The following is a 20,102-nucleotide window of genomic DNA, read 5'->3' as shown; positions in this document are numbered from 1 at the left end:
GTACGTTTGGTGAAGTCGTTGCTGATTCTGATGTACCATATTCTGTTACAGAGCGTTTGTGCTGCCGAAGCAGTTTATTGGTGAAGATTATATGGGATGGTTTGTCATTGCCTTCCCGGCGGTAGTTAGGGCAGGAATGTGGAACTCAGCCAGAGTACCAGCGATAGCTCACCTACTCTTAGCGAAGAACACCATAAGATATCATTATAGTCCATCAGATCATGCCAGCAGATAGGATGCCAAGTTTATCGTCCATCGGAGGGACGCCACACACAATGATGAATCGCTCTGCCTGTGAAACACCAGGATGACAGTTTATAGCTAAGTTGAGATTCAAACCCAGGCTAGACAGGTTAGTATGCATACCTGTCGGCCAGGGATTCCCGAACCCAGGGTAACACCTCAAACTTGAAACCCCCCCCCCCCCCCCTCATAATTTTTATCGTAGGTACCGACCGGTACCATTTGGGTCACGATGAGAATGTGATTTCAAATTTTGGGTCGTGGACAAAAGAGTTTGGGAACCACAGGCCGAAAGGTCATGCTGTGATGGTTTTGAAGATTTGTGATTAAACTGTTGGCGTTACGAGCAATACATTTCGTGTGATTGCTGGATACAACACTCACCACAGCATGTCCTCACTACCCCCTCACCACAGCATGTCCTCACTACCCCCTCACCTCAGCCTGTCCTCGCTACCCCCTCACCACAGCCTGTCCTCTAACTTCGTCCAACATGTCTAAAAGTTAACACAATGACAAGTAGAAAGACAGAGGCACACGCAAGGGATGACTACGATGAGAAGTTTTGGGAGAAACAGCGAAATCTCACGATAAAGAGAACTGAGTCACGTGACCAACACACTTCTGTTCAGGTAAGTCAAACTATTCATTCCAACAGTGACATGAGGTTCTGCAAGGTAGAAACAAAAAGTACGAGCCACCTCCTATTGGGATTTTAAAAAAAAACTCATGTCAGAGCAGCTGTACACCCAAAGGCACAACAAACTATGTGGAGTAGGTAATCCACTGGCACATCTGCAAAAATCTCAATATCCCATTTCCAGAAAACTCATGGAAACGTGAACTAAAAGCAATCACTGAAAACAAGGAAGCGATGCTTATGTATGACCTATTGATCCCATGAAGCATGAACATAGAAAACCAATCATGGCAACCGGATATCGTACTGAGGTACAAAAATATAAAAGGCATTGATAATTGAGGTGTCAGTGCCCAGCGATTTTTAGACTAAACAACGCAGAAATCAAGAACATGACCAATACCAATATCTCAAAAATGAAGTGAAAAGATCCTGGAAGCTGAAGAGCATCGAAATTGTACCAGTGATTATTGGAGCAATGGGAATGAAAAAGAAGAACCTTACAGAGATCTTGAAAACCATTCCGGGTGTTATGCTCATGGGGTTTATTGCATAGGAATTGCAGAATAATGAAGGTACACTCGTGGGACTGGTTGCTTGGTAACGATGGGCATCTGTGTCCATTAAGATGTATCTCAGGTGGAATGCCATGTTGGCTGTGGAACCAGAATAGCTCCTTTTTATTTGTTTTCTTACAATTTTATTTTCACTCTTCTGTTAAAAGACTGTCCTTATCGACCTTCTCCCCCCCATGCAAAGCCAATACATAATTTAATGGGCGAGAACCTCGGAAGTGTCTGTGAAGTAAATGAGTGAGGAAGAGGAAGCGCATGGCTGAAAAGAAAGGCAGACTTGTTGGAGAGAGAGGGGCAGGAACGAAGGCATGATGCACACCTGGTTTTGCAACGAGGAACTCTGCCTGTGAGGGCCCGTGGAGGAGTTCAGTGATCCTCCCCCATCCCCCAGGGGCTGCCAGTTGGAGGCACCGTCTGCGTGGAAGGGGCGGGTGTGGAACTGGTGTGGAAGAGAGCCTATCGGGGCACAGTGCATCTGGCGTAGCGTAGCAAAAAGGGAGGTAGCTCACCAAGTATTGGCTTGGCCAATATGAGACAATGTGATGTTTCCTGGTGTTGGAAGAGTTGCTCTGATCCATTGGTTCGTGAGGTTTGAAGAGAGAGAGAGAGAGAGAGACAGAGAGAGAGAGAGAGAGAGAGAGAGAGAGAGAGAGAGAGAGAGAGAGAGAGAGAGAGAAAGAGGAAAAAGAAAGAAAAAAAGAAGGTGAGGTGCCATCTTTGGGGCCTGCGGCTGATACTGGGGCCACTGGAAGAGCGCCATATTTGGAGTCTGTTGGTGAGACGGGGCCGTTTGAAGTCATCTCACAGGCCTGAATACCCCCCCCCCTCCCTGGTTCTTTTCGTTATTGTTTTTCTTTATACGCTGGAAAATATTATTTTGTTATTTTCTTCCCTTCCCTCCTTGGGATTAGATAGGGATATCTGTTGGGGCGTTTGATTGTCTTGTCTGTGTTGTCTTGGTACCTGTCTGTCTTTTTTTAATTACTTATTCCTTACCCCCACATGTATATGGGATTTCCTCTGGTTTTTGTATTGCTTGGTTGTATATCCTGTGTTTTGGTTTATCCTGAGTAAAGGATTTGCATTCATTCCACCGTTTTGAATTTGCATTGCATTACTGGATTGGCATTCATTTGCATACTGTGTTGGTGAGTGGGAGCATAAAGTTGGGTCAGCATTTAAATTGATAACTTCGCTCGGTCACATCTGACTGCTTAAACTGTGCGACCCACACACGTAGAACGTATTGACCTCCCAAGTACGTCCATTAGGTGGGGGGGGGGGGGGGGGGGGGGGGGGAGGGGAGGGTCAGAGGCAAAGAGAGAGAGAGAGAGCGTGGCAATATTCGGAAATCGTTAACCTATCGATATCGTGGTCGAACATCTGATAGCCAATCAATGAATCTCTATACATACTGTAAATGTATGAATGAATATTTTGAATACAGTATCTCTCTATATATCCCTGATATGCCGTCGTGATTCTCATTTCCAGACTTCAAAATTGATGCCTCCTCACCTGAGATGTTCCATTAGTAAGCAGCTTGCTTTTGCTTGCCAAGCGGCTTGTTTGATTCTACTACGACTACTGCGTCGAGCTAGCTCGGCATTCCATGACACGTTTCTTCCATTCATCTCTGTCACTCATGGCATTAGGTAGTTCGTTAACCAGACACCCAGTATCATTTGTAAGCTGATCGATATATGTTTTCGCAGGTCTCCCTGGTGCCTGTTTGCCGTGAGTTGGTAACCAAAGTAAAACATCGCTTGCGAGCTCATCTTTGTTTCTCCAGCAGTGCCCAGCGAATCTTAATCTACGTTGACGTATGGTTACACTGATTGGTGGGATTTTTGCATACAATTCATATTTTGTGGGTTGCTCTTTCCATGAGATGTTAAGGGCTGCTCTGAGCATGCGAGTGTATGCACCATCCAGGGCCTTTTCTAGTGATGTCAAGGTCCATGTAATTGCCCCATATACAAGAACTGATTCAACAGCTGCTCTAAAGAAGTTTCGTTTCAGCTCTATTGGAAGCGCAGATTTCCAAATCTTGCCTAGACTGTTTAAAGCTCCCCAAGCCTTTCCAAGTCTGATGTCGACATCTTTTTGTGGAGGCGATGTTGCTTCCCAGGTATGTGAATTCGTCAACCTTTTTGATGTTTTCACCATTGAGTGATTTTATGTCTACAACTTGATCTTGATTAAGACTGATGTACTCTGTCTTCGAGGCGTTTATGTAGAGACCAATTTGGCTGGCTACCTCTTCAATCTTGTGTAGTACTCGTAGTGTCGCTGCATCCTTGTTATACTTATAGTCTGCTGGAACCGCAAGATCATCTGCATCTGTAATCTTCTTGGATGGGTATCGCCGACTTTTCCGTTTACTTAGGGTAAATCCAAGTTCATTGTTAATTGTTGGTGTCTATTGCTTTGCGTAGCACATAATCGAGACATATTATGAATAAATAGGGAGCGAGGGTATTACCCTGTAAAACTCCTGCCATGATGCGACAGCAAGCTGCGTGCTGAAGGAACACACCCAATGAGTTTATTCCCCCATTCTTTGGATATTTCACGTTTTATTTATTGTTTAACTTATGCATGTATTTCGTTACTCATATTCTTATTACTACCAGAACCAGAACGCGTTCTTCTGACGAATATCTTTATTTGGGCGGTGTATGGAAACACACTCTTTCATTAATTGGGGTAATGCAGATCCTTTAAAGCAAGTCTGGATGTAATTGGGCCAGAGCTGCAGGAGGAGTAGCGCGAAAAACAAACACCGGCCCGTGAATTATAGTAAGGATTATCGCTGCTTATATTGTTCTTGCCTTTTTGCAATTACAGATTATGTGAAACAAAAAATACTAGGCGGTGTATAACTTGTTGATTATTGTGTTTTTTTTTGAATGGTCTCATTTTTTGAATATTTCAAGTGTTATTATAACGATGTCTTTGTAACGAATCTAATATAATACAGGCTGAAGCTAAAATTAAGCTTTGTAACGCATCATTATACAATCAAACAATTTCTAAGCAAGCTCTCTTACTTCCGGTTGGTACTGTGTTGTGTTGATGATGATACTGATAGACTGACAGTGACAGTGGAACGCAACGGTTGTGATTCTGTGTTGAGGCGAAACGTTTTTTTATAATCGGAGTGGATAAAGGAGGGCGCCGGTGCCCAATGCGTGTGGAAGACATAACCTGCTATGTTACAACCAGGTACCTCTCTGGTCTCCGTTCAACATTTCTACCTGCATGCTTATAATACGTGACAGAGGGCCCTGGGACTGTTGCTTGCAGTGAATATCATAATCATATTATTACTACTACTAGTACCCGACTGCAAAGCCGCAATGAGCCGGCGAAGCCAAAGCCTCTTGCCACTATTTTACCCATCACTGTGGCATCAGTAGGTTATGTAGTTGGTAGTAGGTAGGTGTAGTACTGTAGTAGGTAGGTGTAGTACTGTAGTAGGTACCGTACCTAGTTCAAAATGACACCATTTGCATCCTGGATGAGATTAAAATTTACTTCTTGATTAATTCGGTGAATTCCGTCTCAACATCGGATATTTCCGGCCGTGAAAAACTATCCCCTCCGGCCGCGAGATTTCTAAAAAATAATTCTTCGTCAATTTTAGAATATTTGACGCCGTTTTCAGCCTCCGAAATGCGGTAAAAAGCTTTTTTGAAATATTTTTTCAAATGCTCGAATCTCATTGGTTCCGGTGTTTGGTGAAGATTTTCGTTGAAGATAACCAGGGCCCGTGTGGGCCCGGGGAACGAGGTTGGTCTTAAAGTATTTTAATTTCAAATTAGAGGTGCACAAGATGGTGAATCAAAAAAATAGGAGTGAAACAAACATGTTGAACTTTTTCGCAATTTTTTTATGCATACTTCCGCATCCGGAAGATGGCGGCCTCCATTAAGTGATTTGGTTTTTTAATATTTTTTCAAAAGCTCGAATCTCATTGGTTCCGGTGTTTGGTGACGATTTTCGTTGACGATAACCAGGTCTGTGCGGGCCGAGGTTGGTCTTGAATTAATGAATGAATGATCGTTTTAAGGCCATTTTCCCTGCTAGAGTGGGGGTTGGCCTTGCGGGCCCCATGACAATCATGGTTCCCTGTTTGAGGCAATGTTTTTATGGCCGGATGCCCTTCCTGACGCCAACCCTTGGTTGCCTCTTACGATGCGCAGGGATACGGTGTACCTATTCTAAACCGGGGTACACACCAGGATCATTCATCCCAGCAAGCTGGTACTCAATTTGCCGACCTCGGAAGGATGACAGGCTGAGTCAACCCCCCTGGTGTTAATTCAGCGATCGACCGGGATTCGAACCCAGGATCCTCAGATCCCAAGCTGGCACCCTAACCGCTAAGCCAACACCATGGTCTTAAAGTATTTTAATTACAAATTAGAGGTGCATAAGATTGTGAATCAAAAAAAGACAGGTGAAACAAACTCCTATTGAACTTTTTTCAATTTGTATGCATACTTCCGCATCCGCAAGATGGCGGCCTCCATTGAGCGATTTGGTGCGTCAAAGCTTCGAAATTCTCAAGGGATCCAGCAAAATCTGGCTTTTCAACATAATACGTACGCGTTCATTCACAACACCGGCTTCGCCGGCTATTAAAGCTGATCTTTACAATTAGGCATTACCAACATTGTGCAATATGGTGAGAGGATAGCGTATTTAAATGAAAGCAATTATTGTGAAATGGAAATTTTAAACTCATTTGTAACCGAACTGATTTGGCAGTTTTTTTTTTGTTTTTTTTTTTGGTTTATTGCTTTCCCCGAAATCATCGATTTCTAAAGTTCCAAACACCCGATGACTGCTCCCCGAGATTATTCGAGCGGGATCTTCGCCTTGCTCGACCGTCATTTTAATAAGAAGTGTAGTGAGGTTGATTTTATTGGTAGGGACAAAATTTGTTGGCTTAACCTTATGAGGTATTAAATAAGTATTAAATACATCAGAAGTATTAAAATCGCTCTGAACTCGTGGATGCCATGTTGTAAACAATTTGAATAGGTTTGGTCGTGCTGTGAGGCTAATGGTACTTCCCCACCAACCCCTTCCCCTTTCTCTCACATTGGGTGGTGCAGTGAGGCTAATGGTACTTCCCCACCAACCACTTCTCTCACATTTGGTCGTGCAGCGAGGCTAATGGTTCTCCCCCACCAACCCCTTCCCCCTTCTCTCACATTGGGTGGTGTTATGAGGTTAATGGTACTCCCCCACCAACCACTTCTCTCACATTTGGTCGTGCTGTGAAGCTAATCAGCAGTGGTTCTTAACCTTTTCAAAGGCGCCGAACCCTAACGAAACCAAACGTACACTCGCGGAACCCCTCAAATTGGACAAAAAAAATTAAGAAGAATTGCATCTTAATGCATTATCTGTTCTTCTTTTCGGGAGGCGATCTGGGAAATGCGTGGTTTTGTTTTGGCAAGGGCCACCCTCAAATCATTTTCACATGCAAGCAAGCCTGCTCCTTTTCTTTGTTTTAATGTCCACCAGTTTCGAAAACGCATGCTCGCAGAGATACGTTGTAATGAACAGCGTGAGGATCTCAAGGGCAATTTTAGCGATGTGAGGATACCCTTCCATTTGGCGGCACCAAAACGTTGAGAGCGTTGTTGTGCCGAAGAGTTGTTGTTGAGTTTGGCTCTGCTGAAGTTCGATGAGGTCGTCGAGCTATTGGTCGTTGACATCTGCCGTTGCAACGTCGAAAGTAAACCGCTGCCGCACCCATGCTGGGTATTGCTCTTGGTCGGGGAAGTAGCCGTCGAATGACTTTCCCAGCTCATCCAAGTGCGTGGCAATCGCTTGCTTCAGCTCCCCCGGTACAGCAGTGCCTCCAACTTCAGACTCATCTTCGATCCCGCTCACGCACTCGTCCAGTAGCGAAAAGTTCGCGAAGTTGTCGTTCTCTGTTCGCCGCCTCCACAACGGTAACTTCTTTTGGAAAGCGCTCAGCTTTTCTTCAGATTCGATGACATCCACTCCACCGCCCTGCATCTGGCAATTGAGATGATTGACTGCGTCGAAGATGTCAGCCAAGTACGCCAAGGCGAGGATGAACTCTGACTCTCGGAAGTGCGTTGCATGGCAATGCTGGTGTTCTCGCAAAAACAGGGCTAATTCTACACGCAAGGCAAAAACACGGCTCACTACCTTCCCTCGTGATAACCATCGAACGTTAGAGTGGTAGAGAAGGACTTCGAATTCAGAGCCGATTTCATTGCACAGCTCTTTGAAGATGCGATGATTCAGAGCACGGCTTCGCACGTAATTCACAGTTTCAACGACGATTTTCAGAACATTGGCCAGTTTTTGAGGCAGGGTTTTTGATGCCAGCATGTGTCTGTGCAGGACGCAGTGCGTGACGATGTGTGGTGCATCGGCCTTCACCAGTGCTCCAAAACCGGAGTTGCATCCCAGCATGGCTGGCGCTCCGTCCGAACAAACTGCAGACACCATGTTCCACGAGAGGCCGTTGCTTCTGAAGAAGTCGTCCACAAGCTTCTTCACGTCAGCTGCCTTTGTCGTTGTTGTGAGGGCTTGCAGAACAGAAAGTCTTCCTTGATCTCGTCTCCTTTGACATAACGCACAAATAAGATGAGCTGGCTCAAATTCGAAACGTCGGTGGTCTCGTCGAGTTGAAGGCTGAATTTCGTCGGGCTCGCGACTAAATCTGCAACTACCTGGGCGAGGATGTCGTCGCTCATGTCGTCGATTCTGCATCTGATGGTGTCATTTGAGAGACAACTTGTTTAAGTTGTTTTCAGCAGCTTTTCCCAGCATGATATTGGCCATCTTCAACGCGGCCGGTTTGATGAGTGTCTCGCAAACAGTGTGCGGTTTGCCCTGCTTTGCGATCAGGTACGCAACTTCATACGACGTGGTGAGGATCAGTTTGTCAATTGGAACGAAGCCGAGAGTGGGCAAGGTAGCACTTGCGTCGAATCAGACTCTCTTCAATTTGAATTCATCTAGCGTTGCGTCTTTGTACTGCCCCTCGCCGTGCAGTTTGTTGAAGTGTTCCCGTAGTTTTGCTGGTGCTAGGCTGGAGTTGCTCAAATTGACATTGCAAAGCATGCATTGAGGACGCTGACCTCCGTCCTGTTCCGTCAAACACGTGAACCCGTACCGCACGTAATCCTCCGACTACTTCCTTTTTTTGCTCGACATACTGCAAAAAATAAAAATAAAGTAACAAACTGATCTTAATTGAGTTCGGGCAAATAGTTATATGACAAAAATTAAAAAAGGAACATGCTTAAATCTAATCAGTACCCCTCTGAAAACTGAGAAATTTTAACGAAGAAAACATAACTTATAGTTACGATGACGGGATTTATTATCTACTCAACTGTGTGTCACCTCAAATCCCATTATAATATTACATAGAAAACTGATAATTGTTAGATTTGAATTGCGACCAAAGGAGTTATATCACCTCCACCTAATTTTCTGAGTAATTCAATCATATTTTATAATCACCATCCACTTTTGACTTTAATACAACTGAACCCGCCCTGCATATCCACAAACATTTCCAATTTACTTTTCAATTAATCAGTAACTTCAAAGTAAGGCGCGACCAATGACGCACAGCACACGGCAAGCTAATCGAGGCTATTCACTGGAATTTCCGAACACCTGCAAAGTTCAAAATCCAGTAACTAAGTAAGCAAGTAAGCACCATCAACAGAATAATTAGCAAGTTGCTCATTGATTCAACTTACTACAGTCAGTGTGAAACAACTTATCTTAAACACAGACCAGAGAAACCATGAATGGGTGGGAATACAATTCCAAATAACATTTCCATTTGTTCGTAACATACATAAAAAATAAATAAAAAACACCTTTAGCGGCCATTTTTCCCCGCAAGCGGGGGTTGGCCTTTTTCGGGAACTGTGGTTGTTGTTGTTTTTCGGTCCCCTTTTTGAAGCAATGTTTTACGGCCGGATGCCCTTCCTGACGCCAACCCTTTTTGCCGCCTTTAACGACAAGCAGGGAATTACCAGTGAACTGGTACTCAATTTGCCGACCTCGGAAGGATGACAGGCTGAGTCAACCCCCCTGGCGTTAATTCAGCGATTGACCGGGATTCGAACCCAGGATCCTAGGATCCTAAAGCCGGCACCCTAGCCGCTAGCCCAACACCAGGGTTGTAACATACATAGCAAAATAATAATAATAATATTAACTAGCCGAAACCCGTGGAACATCCACGGAAGGGAGGATGTGGTGTATGGATAGAGTGTACCATTATGGATGGCATAGGGGAGCGCTCATGGGATCTTCTTCTTCCGTTAAGCTCCAATTTTTTCTCTTTAAGTTAAGTCCAATCAATCCTCTCTGCTCGAAGTGCTCAGGCCATGCCTTCCCGCTCTCATGCTTTTATTTCCGTTCGGTGTAGAAAGAGATTGACATATAGTTCGTCTGTTTTCAGTTCGTTATCTTTAAGCTTCCTTTCGTCTCGCCACCCGCTACACCTCTCTGAGTTACGAGGATTTATGCAACGCACCCCGAGTATCGCAACATCACTCCATTTAACTTTATTAAAATGACGATAAAGACGTTTCCTTATATATCCTAATTTAAAATGTTCAAGGGAATAAAAAGACCATTTGGTTCACACCACCCATGCTCACACCACTCGACTGTCCAATCAGCGGACGGCTCGCTTCGCCTTCGCCCAGCAGACGCCAATACGATGGCGTCGTAAGATGGCGTCGTATCGGCTGTTAATCGGATGCTTTTGGGCCCCAACGTCGGCGAATTCAGATTTTTCGAGTATGTCTATATGTGATAAACAAAGAGCGCGATTCGTAGATCGTAAATCCATTAGTGCCGTGGGCATCGGGTCACTGGGTGCGGCGTAAAAGGGATAACAAAGTCGAGTCCTTACGGTATTATTATATAGATAATAAGCGTAATTACTGCACATCGGATTTTTATGTGAAAAAATAAAAAATATTTTTTCACATAAAACGGCTTTTTTGCGCGCAAAAAAATTATTTTGCTATTTTCGGAGAAAAAAAGAATTTCGCCCTTTTTCGGGAAAAATAAAATAAAATGCCCTTTTTGGTCGAAAATGTCTGGCAACGCTAAAAAAAATTGGGGAATTTTTCGAAATTTTAAACTGCGATCAAAATTTTAAACTGCGATCAAAATTTTTAACTGCGATCGATCTCAAAAACAAAACGTTGCGTCCCCAGCGTGTACAGCAGTGAGGCGGTGTACTACAGTGAGAGAGTGTACACAAAGTGTGAACAAGTCTCCTATCAAGATGAGTGCTGCTCTTCGTGACAAGTGGCTGAAGGAATTCAACGCTGGCGGCGATGGGGCCACCTTCAAGTACGTGTCGAGTGACACGGCTTTCTGTCGAGCTTGTGAAAAGACTTTCCGGGCGAAGCAGAAGTCTGAGCTGGCCCAACATGTCCGAGGAGACCGCCACAAGAGCAATTTGGCCTTGAAGAAGAAGAGGACGGTCACGCAAGCCACCATGGAGGACTTTGGTGGCGGAAAGAGGCACAAGTGCGACGTCGTGGCTCAGGAGCTGTGCCAGGCCATGCTGGCCGCTGGCATCCCATGGTCGAAATTGGAAAACCCTGCCCTCCGGTCGTTCCTGGAGAAGCACATCACTCTCCAGATCCCCGATGAAAGCTGGATTCGAAAGCACTACCTCGACAAGTGCTACGACGAGGCCTTGGCGGGGATCCGTGCCGACCTCGGACAGCAGCCCATCTGGCTGTCCGTCGACGAGACGACCGATTCGGCAGGTCGATATGTGGCCAACATCATCACGGGACGCTTGTCCAAGGAGGGGTACTTTCGTCCCCACCTCGTCCAGTGCATGTTTCTGGAGAAGACCAACTCCGGGGAGATCGTGCGTGCAGTCAATGACACGCTGCGCTATCTTTGGCCTGATTTCAATTTCAATTTGGCCTTTGGCCTGATATCTACCCGAAGACCAACTCCTGATTTCATCCCAAACAATTTGGCTTGATCAAGCTGGAGTGCCTCAAGGTCCTCGTCAGCGACGCCGCGGCCTATATGATCAAGGCCGGCCATGCCCTGAAGGAACTCTTCCCGGACTTGCTGCATGTGACTTGCATTGCCCACGCGCTCCACCGTGTCTGCGAGACAGTCCGAGAAATGTTCAAGGACGTCAACGACCTGATTGCCACGACGAAGAAGGTGTTCGTCAAAGCCCCGTCGCGTGTTGTCTTTTGGAAGGAGCAGCAGCCCAATCTTTCTCTCCCCCCGGAGCCCATTCTGACTCGGTGGGGGACGTGGATCGACGCCGCGGTGTTTTACGCCGAGCATTTCGAGGCCGTCAAGGACATTGTGGACCAGCTGAACGATGACGACGCGATGGCAATCCGGAGTGCCAAGGACCTGTTCGGAAAGGCGGACATCAAGCTCAGTTTGGTCTTCTTAAATGCCCACGTGTCGTTCATCCCGAAGATCCTTAAGCAGCTGGAGGAGGCCGGCATGGAGCTGGCCAAGGCCTTCCAGCTCCTTGATCAGGCCAAGGAGGAGCTCGAAAAGATCCGAGGCTGCCGTAAGGAGAGCCTGCTCACCAAGTTCAAGGCGGTGCTGCAGCGCAATCCCGACATTGGTGTGCTGAGGACAGTGGCTTTGATCCTGGATGGAGATCAGCACGGATCTGAGGTTGGTGTGCCGGCTGGAGTCAAGCTTGCCGACATCCCCCTCTTGAGGTACTGCCCCATCATCAGCGTCGACGTGGAAAGGTCCTTCTCCGTCTACAGAAACGTCCTCACCGACCGCCGACACTGCCTCACCAAGGAGAACATTACCAAGATAATGATTTCAAACACCTACTTTAACCGTTCCTAAAAGGGTCTTGTCAATTTCTTCTAGTCCTCTACTTATCAAACAATGCGGTTGCAATAAAGGTACCTGAACGTCATTTTTTACCTGTTTACTAGCCCAGAGTGCTTAATGTTGTGCAGGAAAAAGCTTACCATTTTTTGTTCTTTTTTTGACTGATTTCTGAAAAACTTGGTAATAATAAAAAATGAATAAAACGGGGGAAAAAAATATTTCGGGATTTTTTCACATTAAAAAAAAAAATTCCCGCTTTTCAAAACATAAAAGGCCTATTTTCTTAACATAAAAATCCGTAGTCTAGTAATTACACATAGATTCAAAATTGATACAAAACTAAAAAAAAAACAAATTGCAATGCGTTTCGGAGGACCTCCGCCGAACCCCTGAGACTGGCTCACTGAACCCCTGGGGTTCGGTCGAACCCAGGTTAAGAACCACGGGGCTAATGGTTCTCCCCCACCATCCCCTTCCCCCTTCTCTCACATTGGGTGGTGTTGTGAGGTTAACTCTCTGGAGTCTCCAAGCCGATTCGATCGGCTTCACGCATGCGCCAAAATGTCTACAAGCTGAATTTATCAGCTCTAACCGCATTCAAATTTACCGCGCAATTACCGCCTCTTGGATTCGATGTGCATAATATATAATAATAATAATAATAATAATAATAATAATAATAATAATAATAATAGTAGACTCCAGAGGGTTAATGGTACTCCCCCACCAACCCCTTCTCTCATATTTGGTGGTTCTGTGAGATGTCGAAGCTACAACCTCTGGGTGGGGGAGAGGGGGGGGGGAGGGGGGTGTGCGGATATTTTTAAATGCACGTCAAATGAATCCTGATTCATGAAATATTAAAATAAAATAAACTTTTTTTTCCCGCCGTTTGGCAGTCAGGATGTCAATTGTTTTTGTGCCCACCTCCAATTTTCATGAACCCACTTGCCTGCTGTTGCCATCTGTTTCATTGTGCCCTCTTCTGTAGAGGTGCAAACTGAAGAGACTGAAGCTCAGTGAGATGGGTCCTGTTCATTGGCACTTATAGCAGCAGCTTTAAACCCAGTTTTTGACGGTTTGACTTGACTTTAAACCCGGTTTGACGGTTTTTCGAAGCTGCACACGCTTTCGAAGTTAAGTAATTGTTCACAATTGTATTTTTGTCGAAACTGTATTGATCTTTCGGTGTGTGTACCTATAGTGTGTGCCGAGGAAGATTCTCGGTGTTAATCTTTCATACCTGTATAAAAAGTCGTCGGTTATTTCGTGCTGTGTTTTTTCGGTCTTGTACCTTGTTTCCTACCTTGAGGTTTTGTTTTCTCTCGGCGGTCGATTGTGGTCCATTTACTTTCGTTCTCTCAGTTTTTCCCAGTCTTTTCACCCCATACTTCCTTGTTTAAAATCTTAACTAAAAACACAAACAAAAAAACATTTCCTTATTTGTTCTTATTCGTTGTTCTTATTCGTTCGTTCGTTCTTCGACCACGTGTTTCACCCCCATTTCCCCAGATAGTTTTCACTGTTCAATTTAAAAATGTATAAACTTTCCCCTGAAGTGATGTATTCTGTCATATATTATAACACCTTTTTCTTCTTCCTCTTTAAAAGGTTGCTTTCGACTTGCTCACCAAATGTAATCATTCCAAAAAAAAATTCCATCTCTTAAAGTTCCTCTTTCCTACATTCCCTAAACTCACCGGCACTCCACCCCCCCCCCCCCCCCTCCAGCGTCCTTAAAGGTATCTCTGACTCGAAGGTCACAAGAAACTCATTTTGCAATAAATGTTCGTTTTCCATGAATCGTACAACACTTTCTTGAATCCAAACTCATCCCTCCCCTCTAAATCTTCCCCATCACCCACCCCTTTCAAATCTCCCCACTTGCCCCTTCCCTCCAAAACTCCCCCCACACTCCTCCCCTTATAGACTCCCCCTTGCCCCTCCCCTCCTAAAGTCCCACCTCACCCCTCCCCTCCTAAACTCCCCCCTCATGCCTCCCCTCCAAATCTCCCCCATCTCCCATCCCTTTCAAATCCCCCCCTTTCCCCTTCCCTCCTAAACTCCCCCCTAACCCCTCCCCTCTAACTCCTCACCTCATAAACTCCCCCTTCGCCCCTCCCCTTCATATCTCCCCACCCTCATTTTTTTCTCCATTTTCCCCCTCTCACCCCTCCTCCTCAAAGCATCCTCCCCGCTTCTTCCCCCTTTCAACTCTCACCTCCATCTCCCCCAACCTTCTCCCTCGCTCTTCCTCCTCCTCAAATAACACCTCACTGTGCCTCACCCAATCACCATCAAACCTTTTGTCCGCCCCATCCTTCCCTTTCTCCGAGCTATTCTGAAATCTCTGACACACTTTCAACAGCTCTCCCTACCTCTTCCTCCTCTTCCACATCTTACCCTACCCCCCCCCCCCCTGTTCTGTATCTGATGCTCCCCCTTCCTCTTCATTAACGGTATGGACCTCAAACATCCGGGGCCTTCGCTCAAACTTGACTGATCTCTCCATACAGGTTGCTTCTGGCAAATCAGACTTTATCTGCTTAACAGATCAAACTTTCCTTCATGATGTTTCTGATTCCTTATTATCTCTCCCGGGTTACTCCCTCCTCCGGTACGATAGACCTGAGCCTCGTCCTGGAGGTGGGGTTGCTATCTTTATCAAAAACTCTCGTCCTCACTCGCCCTGCACTGCCGTCTCTTCACCTCACCCCCAGGAATACCTCTGGCTACGGCTTCCCCTTCCCTCCCACCTTTTGTTCATATGTGTGTTGCACCGTCCACCAAACAGTGATGACTCCATCTACATCTCGCTGTCTAATAATATGGAACAACTTCGATCTACTCATCCCATCTCTCTCTTCCTCAGATGTGGTGATTTCAATTGTCACCATGCCAGTTGGCTGGGTGTGGGTACCTCTCTCACCAGCCACGGCTCCTCAGCAAAGGACTTCTGCGACTCACTGGGACTGACACAATCTGTCAATTTCCCGACCCGGATCTCAGTCAACGGAGCATCTTCTCTTCTAGACTTGGTTATGACTAACTTCCCTGCAAATGTCTGCTGCTCTTCTTCTGCTCCAATCGGCTCATCTGATCATGTGCTTGTTAAAGTGGACATCTCTCTGACCATTCTCAGAGAGCCTCCTCAGCGTCGACGAGTCTGGCATTTCACTCAGGCGAACTGGCACGGTCTTCAATCAGCCATAAATCATCTGGACTGGTCTCCCATCTCTACTGCCTCCGACATCAACTCATCCTGGGAATTCTTCCAAAGTAAATTGCTCTCTCTCATGCGCAGATTTATCCCATCTCGTCTTCAGTTGTCATACCCTTCCTCCCGTCCATGGTACACGGAATCTTGTGGTGAGGCTGTTGCCCAGAAACGACTTGCCTTCGCCTCTTGGAAAGCAAATCCAATGGAAGGAAATCTCATTTCCTTTCACAAAGCCTGAAACAAGTGTGTGTCCACCCTCAGGAGAGCCAGGAAACAATATCTCTCCACTCTCAAGACCGAACCCTCAAATCTTTCTCCTTCTTCCAAATCCTGGTGGCGTCTGGTCAAATCTGTTTCTGGTGTTTGTTCCTCCTCGATCCCCTCCCTTACCTCAAACGGCTACACAGCTGACTCCGCACGTGAAAAAGCCTCTGAAAGCCTCTTTCTGAAAGCGTGAAAAAGCCTCTTACCGCACTACACAGCACGTGAAAAAGCTGAATGCGTCAACTCTGTGTTTGCCTCGAAATATTGTGTCCCAAACCCATCCTCTCTGTACCCACCGTACCCAGCTGCTCCTGGACTCTGTATCCTTTCCTCCTGACAAGGTGGAAAATTTTCTGTCAACCCTCGACTCTGATTCTGCAACTGGACCTGAAGGCATCAGTCCATGGGTCCTAAAATCCTGTTCTTCCGCTCTTTCACTCCCTTTCTCTGTTGTCTTCACCCTCTCTTTTGCTCAAGGTTATCTGCCATCTGCTTGGAAATCAGCCAACATCACCACTTTACACAAAAAGGTGCAAAAACAGATCCTTGCAACTACAGACCAATCAGTCTTCTCCCAATTATCTGCAAAGTCATGGAATCCATCATTGCTTTAGATATGAATTATTTCCTCTTCTCCAATGGCTTGATCTCTGATCATCAATTTGGTTTCAGACCAGGTCACTCTACTCTGGACATGCTGCTTCTGCTGTCTCAACAATGGATGGAGCTCCTCAATGCCAAACAGGAAATTAGAGCTGTCTCGCTTGACATATCACGTGCCTTCGATACGGTCTGACACCCCGCTCTGCTCACCAAACTCTCCTCCGATGATATCCATGGAAATCTGCACGCAGGGCTGGTGGACTTCCTCTCTAGTCGTAGTCAACGTGTGGCCCTGAATGGGTTTCTCTCATCTCCCCTTCCTGTACAGGCTGGAGTTCCCCAAGGCAGTGTTCTGGGCCCTGTTCTTTTGCTGGTCTTCATCAATGATCTTTCCGACTCTCTGGAAAATCCTCTCTATCTTTTTGCTGATGACTCCACTCACTGCCGTTGCATCTTTCATCCCTCAGATCGGCAGTCTGTAGCCTCCTCACTCTCTGCAGACCTGGACAAAATCACAGACTGGTCAAACAAGTGGAACATGTCTTTCAATCCTGACAAATCTCACACTCTTACTATGTCTCTCCGAAAAGACCGACTGGACAACCCTCCCATCCACTTTCTGAATAATCCTCTCCATTAAGTTCGGTCACTGAAGCTTTTGGGTCTCACTGTCTACCATGATCTTTCCTGGGAAAACCACATTTCAAATCTGGCCTCCAAAGCCAGTCGCCGGCTGGGCATCCTCCATCATGCGAAGTCCTTCCTTGGCACACCTGAGCTCCTCACCACATACGAGGCTTTCATCCACAGCTCAATGGAATACTGTTCTCCCCTCTGGGCCAGTGCTCCTGCCTCTCACCTAGATCGGCTTCACGCTGTTGAAACCAAAGCTTTCAGAATCATTGGAATCTCCCGCGATGAAGCTAACTCCGAGGGCCTTTCACTTACTCACCGCAGGCAGGTTGGTGGTCTTTCTGTCTTCTACCGACTGCTCTCCGCCTTGCTCCCCCAGCTCTCTCTGGGCTCTGTCCGCCAAATATTCCTACAGGTCGCACAAGATCTGCCTGCAACCCTCTTATGGTTAAACCGCCAGAATCAAGACTCTCTGCTCACCTTCACTCCTTCATTCCTCTTTTCTCCCGCCTCTGGAACAAACTCCCTCACTTTCTTCAATCCCACTCCTCCCTCCAGGTTTTTAAAACAGCTGTTCACTCCCATCTCTTATCTTCCCCCATTCAAAACCTTGATCTTATCAACCCCCTCTAATTTCACCCCAAATCCACTGTTTTGAAATACCAACTTCTTTCCTGGAAGTGCTTGCAGTGCCCTTGTGTTTTATACTTCTCCCACCCCCCCCCCCCTTCCCATGCCTCCTCCCCCAAAGCTCTCTCCCTCCCACAGATCTCCCGATGTCCCTGCTCTCAAATGTTGTGTTTGTGTGCTTCCCCTTCTCTCCCCATCTTGTCTACCGCTCCCCTTATTATATACTTTGCGTGTCTGTTTGATTTTTTTTTTTCGTGTCATAAATGTTTGCTCTTTCACAAGCCTCGATTCTGTATGCAAAAAAAACAAAAACCCAGGAAGGGCTGTTTTACTTCGATGTGCAAACGTGTGCAGTCTGCACAACCCATGCAACATTCTCGACGGAAAAAAATGAATACTGCTCGTGTGATAGCCACGTAACCATCATAACCATCCACTATCCTCACCGCCATGCATGCCCAGCTCCAAAGCGGCGTGAGATCATTTTCTTATAATGGTGTCGAAGCAATGGATTGTGACTCGTCATGCGATGCAACACGTCCAAACCTGTCAAAACTGCCCAGTCAATCAAAATATGTAGATTGGAAAAATATTCCCACATTCCAGGCATTAAAGAAGCCAAAGCTTCACGTCTTGGTAATTAATATGCACACTGCAGTAACTTTTGAATTGCTCATTATGGTACTTTAAGGGTGTAGTACTGGTGAAAAATTGAGAAAACTACATAGGTACCTTTGAGAAGCCTTTACACAAAAACAAAGTCAAGTTAATATCTAATTTTCAGTTTTTCTTGAAAGATATCATCTTGGCTTTATCTCAGACCAGTTTCAACGCTTCTTTGTCATATTACATGCATATAATTTGCATAAATTAGACCGTCAATAAAAAACAAGGAAAAACAAAGAACACATTTCTACTTCTATCTTCCATGTCACCTATCATTATTTTCACACAAAACTTGGTACATGTATTATACATGTGTTACTCTACTACCTGATGAGAGGATTTTGTGAAATTATGTCAAATGTTCACTAGCTAATTATGCCAATTACCAGATAAAACTTGGTTGTCCTTCAATAAATCCACAATGGCTACTCCTATAAACAAAAGCCTTCATCATTTTAAAGGAAGTGATATTCTGAATATCCTGTCCAAATTTCAGCCCAAAAGAATGATGCAAATTAAAGTTATAACAAATTTCATGCATGCAAGATGCAAAATATTATATTGAATTGAATTGGAATTTGAAATTTTCAATATTTAGGGGTACTTCTATGACCTCTAATAGCATGATTCTTGTTTATAAGACTATAAGGAAACTGTTCAGCTAAAAACAAAAAAACAAAAAAAATCACCTGTTCACCAGTACTACACCCTTAAGCAGCACATGGCAGTCAGATTAAGATTGTTATAATTGTTTGGCAATGTTTACATCCAGTATTCACATGTCCAACTAGAACGGCACTCAGTAGAAAGCATACCTCCGCCTGGTCGGCCACATCACTCAATGGTGAAGAATCACTTAAAAATTAAATAATTCTCATATCCGAATCCATTTTCAGATCTTCACCAAAATTGAATCCATTCTTCCTTGTCACACACTCAAGCTGTCTACCAATTTTCGTCCATATCCACCAACAACTTTTTGAGATATCCTGCTATGTATAATTTTTGACCTATCTCCCAATGGTGAAGAATCACTTTAATAATTCTACGAGCCGGATCCGAATCCGGATATTCACCAAAATCTAATCATTTTGTTCTTGTGACATACGCTACATCTCTGCCAAATTTCATCCGAATCCGTCCTCAACTTTTTGAGATATTTTGTTCACAAACAAACAAACTAGAAATCGGTTAGACCGAGGACTTGCCGGAATTAAAAATATGGCGGCCGAACCACGTGACCGATGACGTCATCATTATTTGTTTTTAAAAGTAATTTATTCTTAGATTATGCTCAAGAAATTTCATCTTGATCGGATGAAGTTTTGTACTTGTCGCATTATGACGTCATAATGGAGGCCTTGGGCCTCGAGAGTTAAAAATTGTGCACAGTCTATTCCAGGGCAACTAGATTATACTCAAGAAATTTCATCTTGATCGGATGAAGTTTTGTACTTGTCGAATTATGACGTCATAATGGAGGCACCTATGACATCATCATTAACATATTTTATTCCCCATGGAGAGTTCTTTGCAATGAGCCATGTCTCAATTTTTTCTATTCAGCACTTTCTGAGATATAGAGGTGCATTTTTTTTGCTTTTTCCAAGATGGCGGCCGAACCACGTGACTGATGACATCATCATTATTTTTTTTTCTCCACCAGTTTATGCCGACATGGTGCTCAAGAAATTGCATCTTGATTGGATGAAGTTTTGTACTTGTCGAATTATCAAATTAT

General features: G+C 45.0%; 1 protein-coding gene across 1 annotated transcript in view; it reads left to right on the top strand.

The window, feature by feature from the left end:
• Positions 1 to 4,546: 4,546 nt before the first annotated feature.
• Positions 4,547 to 20,102, top strand: part of LOC144889314 (uncharacterized) — a 49,629-nt gene continuing 34,073 nt past the window's right edge. Inside the window, exon 1 of the mRNA XM_078769441.1 lies at positions 4,547 to 4,697. The gene's annotated coding sequence lies outside the window, so the exon portion shown is untranslated. The remainder of the gene's footprint in view (positions 4,698 to 20,102) is intronic.

Source organism: Myxine glutinosa, unplaced genomic scaffold (genome assembly GCF_964187855.1).
Source record: "Myxine glutinosa unplaced genomic scaffold, kmMyxGlut1.1 SCAFFOLD_2537, whole genome shotgun sequence".
NCBI classification, from domain to species: Eukaryota; Metazoa; Chordata; class Myxini; order Myxiniformes; family Myxinidae; genus Myxine; species Myxine glutinosa.
This window is presented reverse-complemented; position numbering and strand designations above follow the sequence as displayed.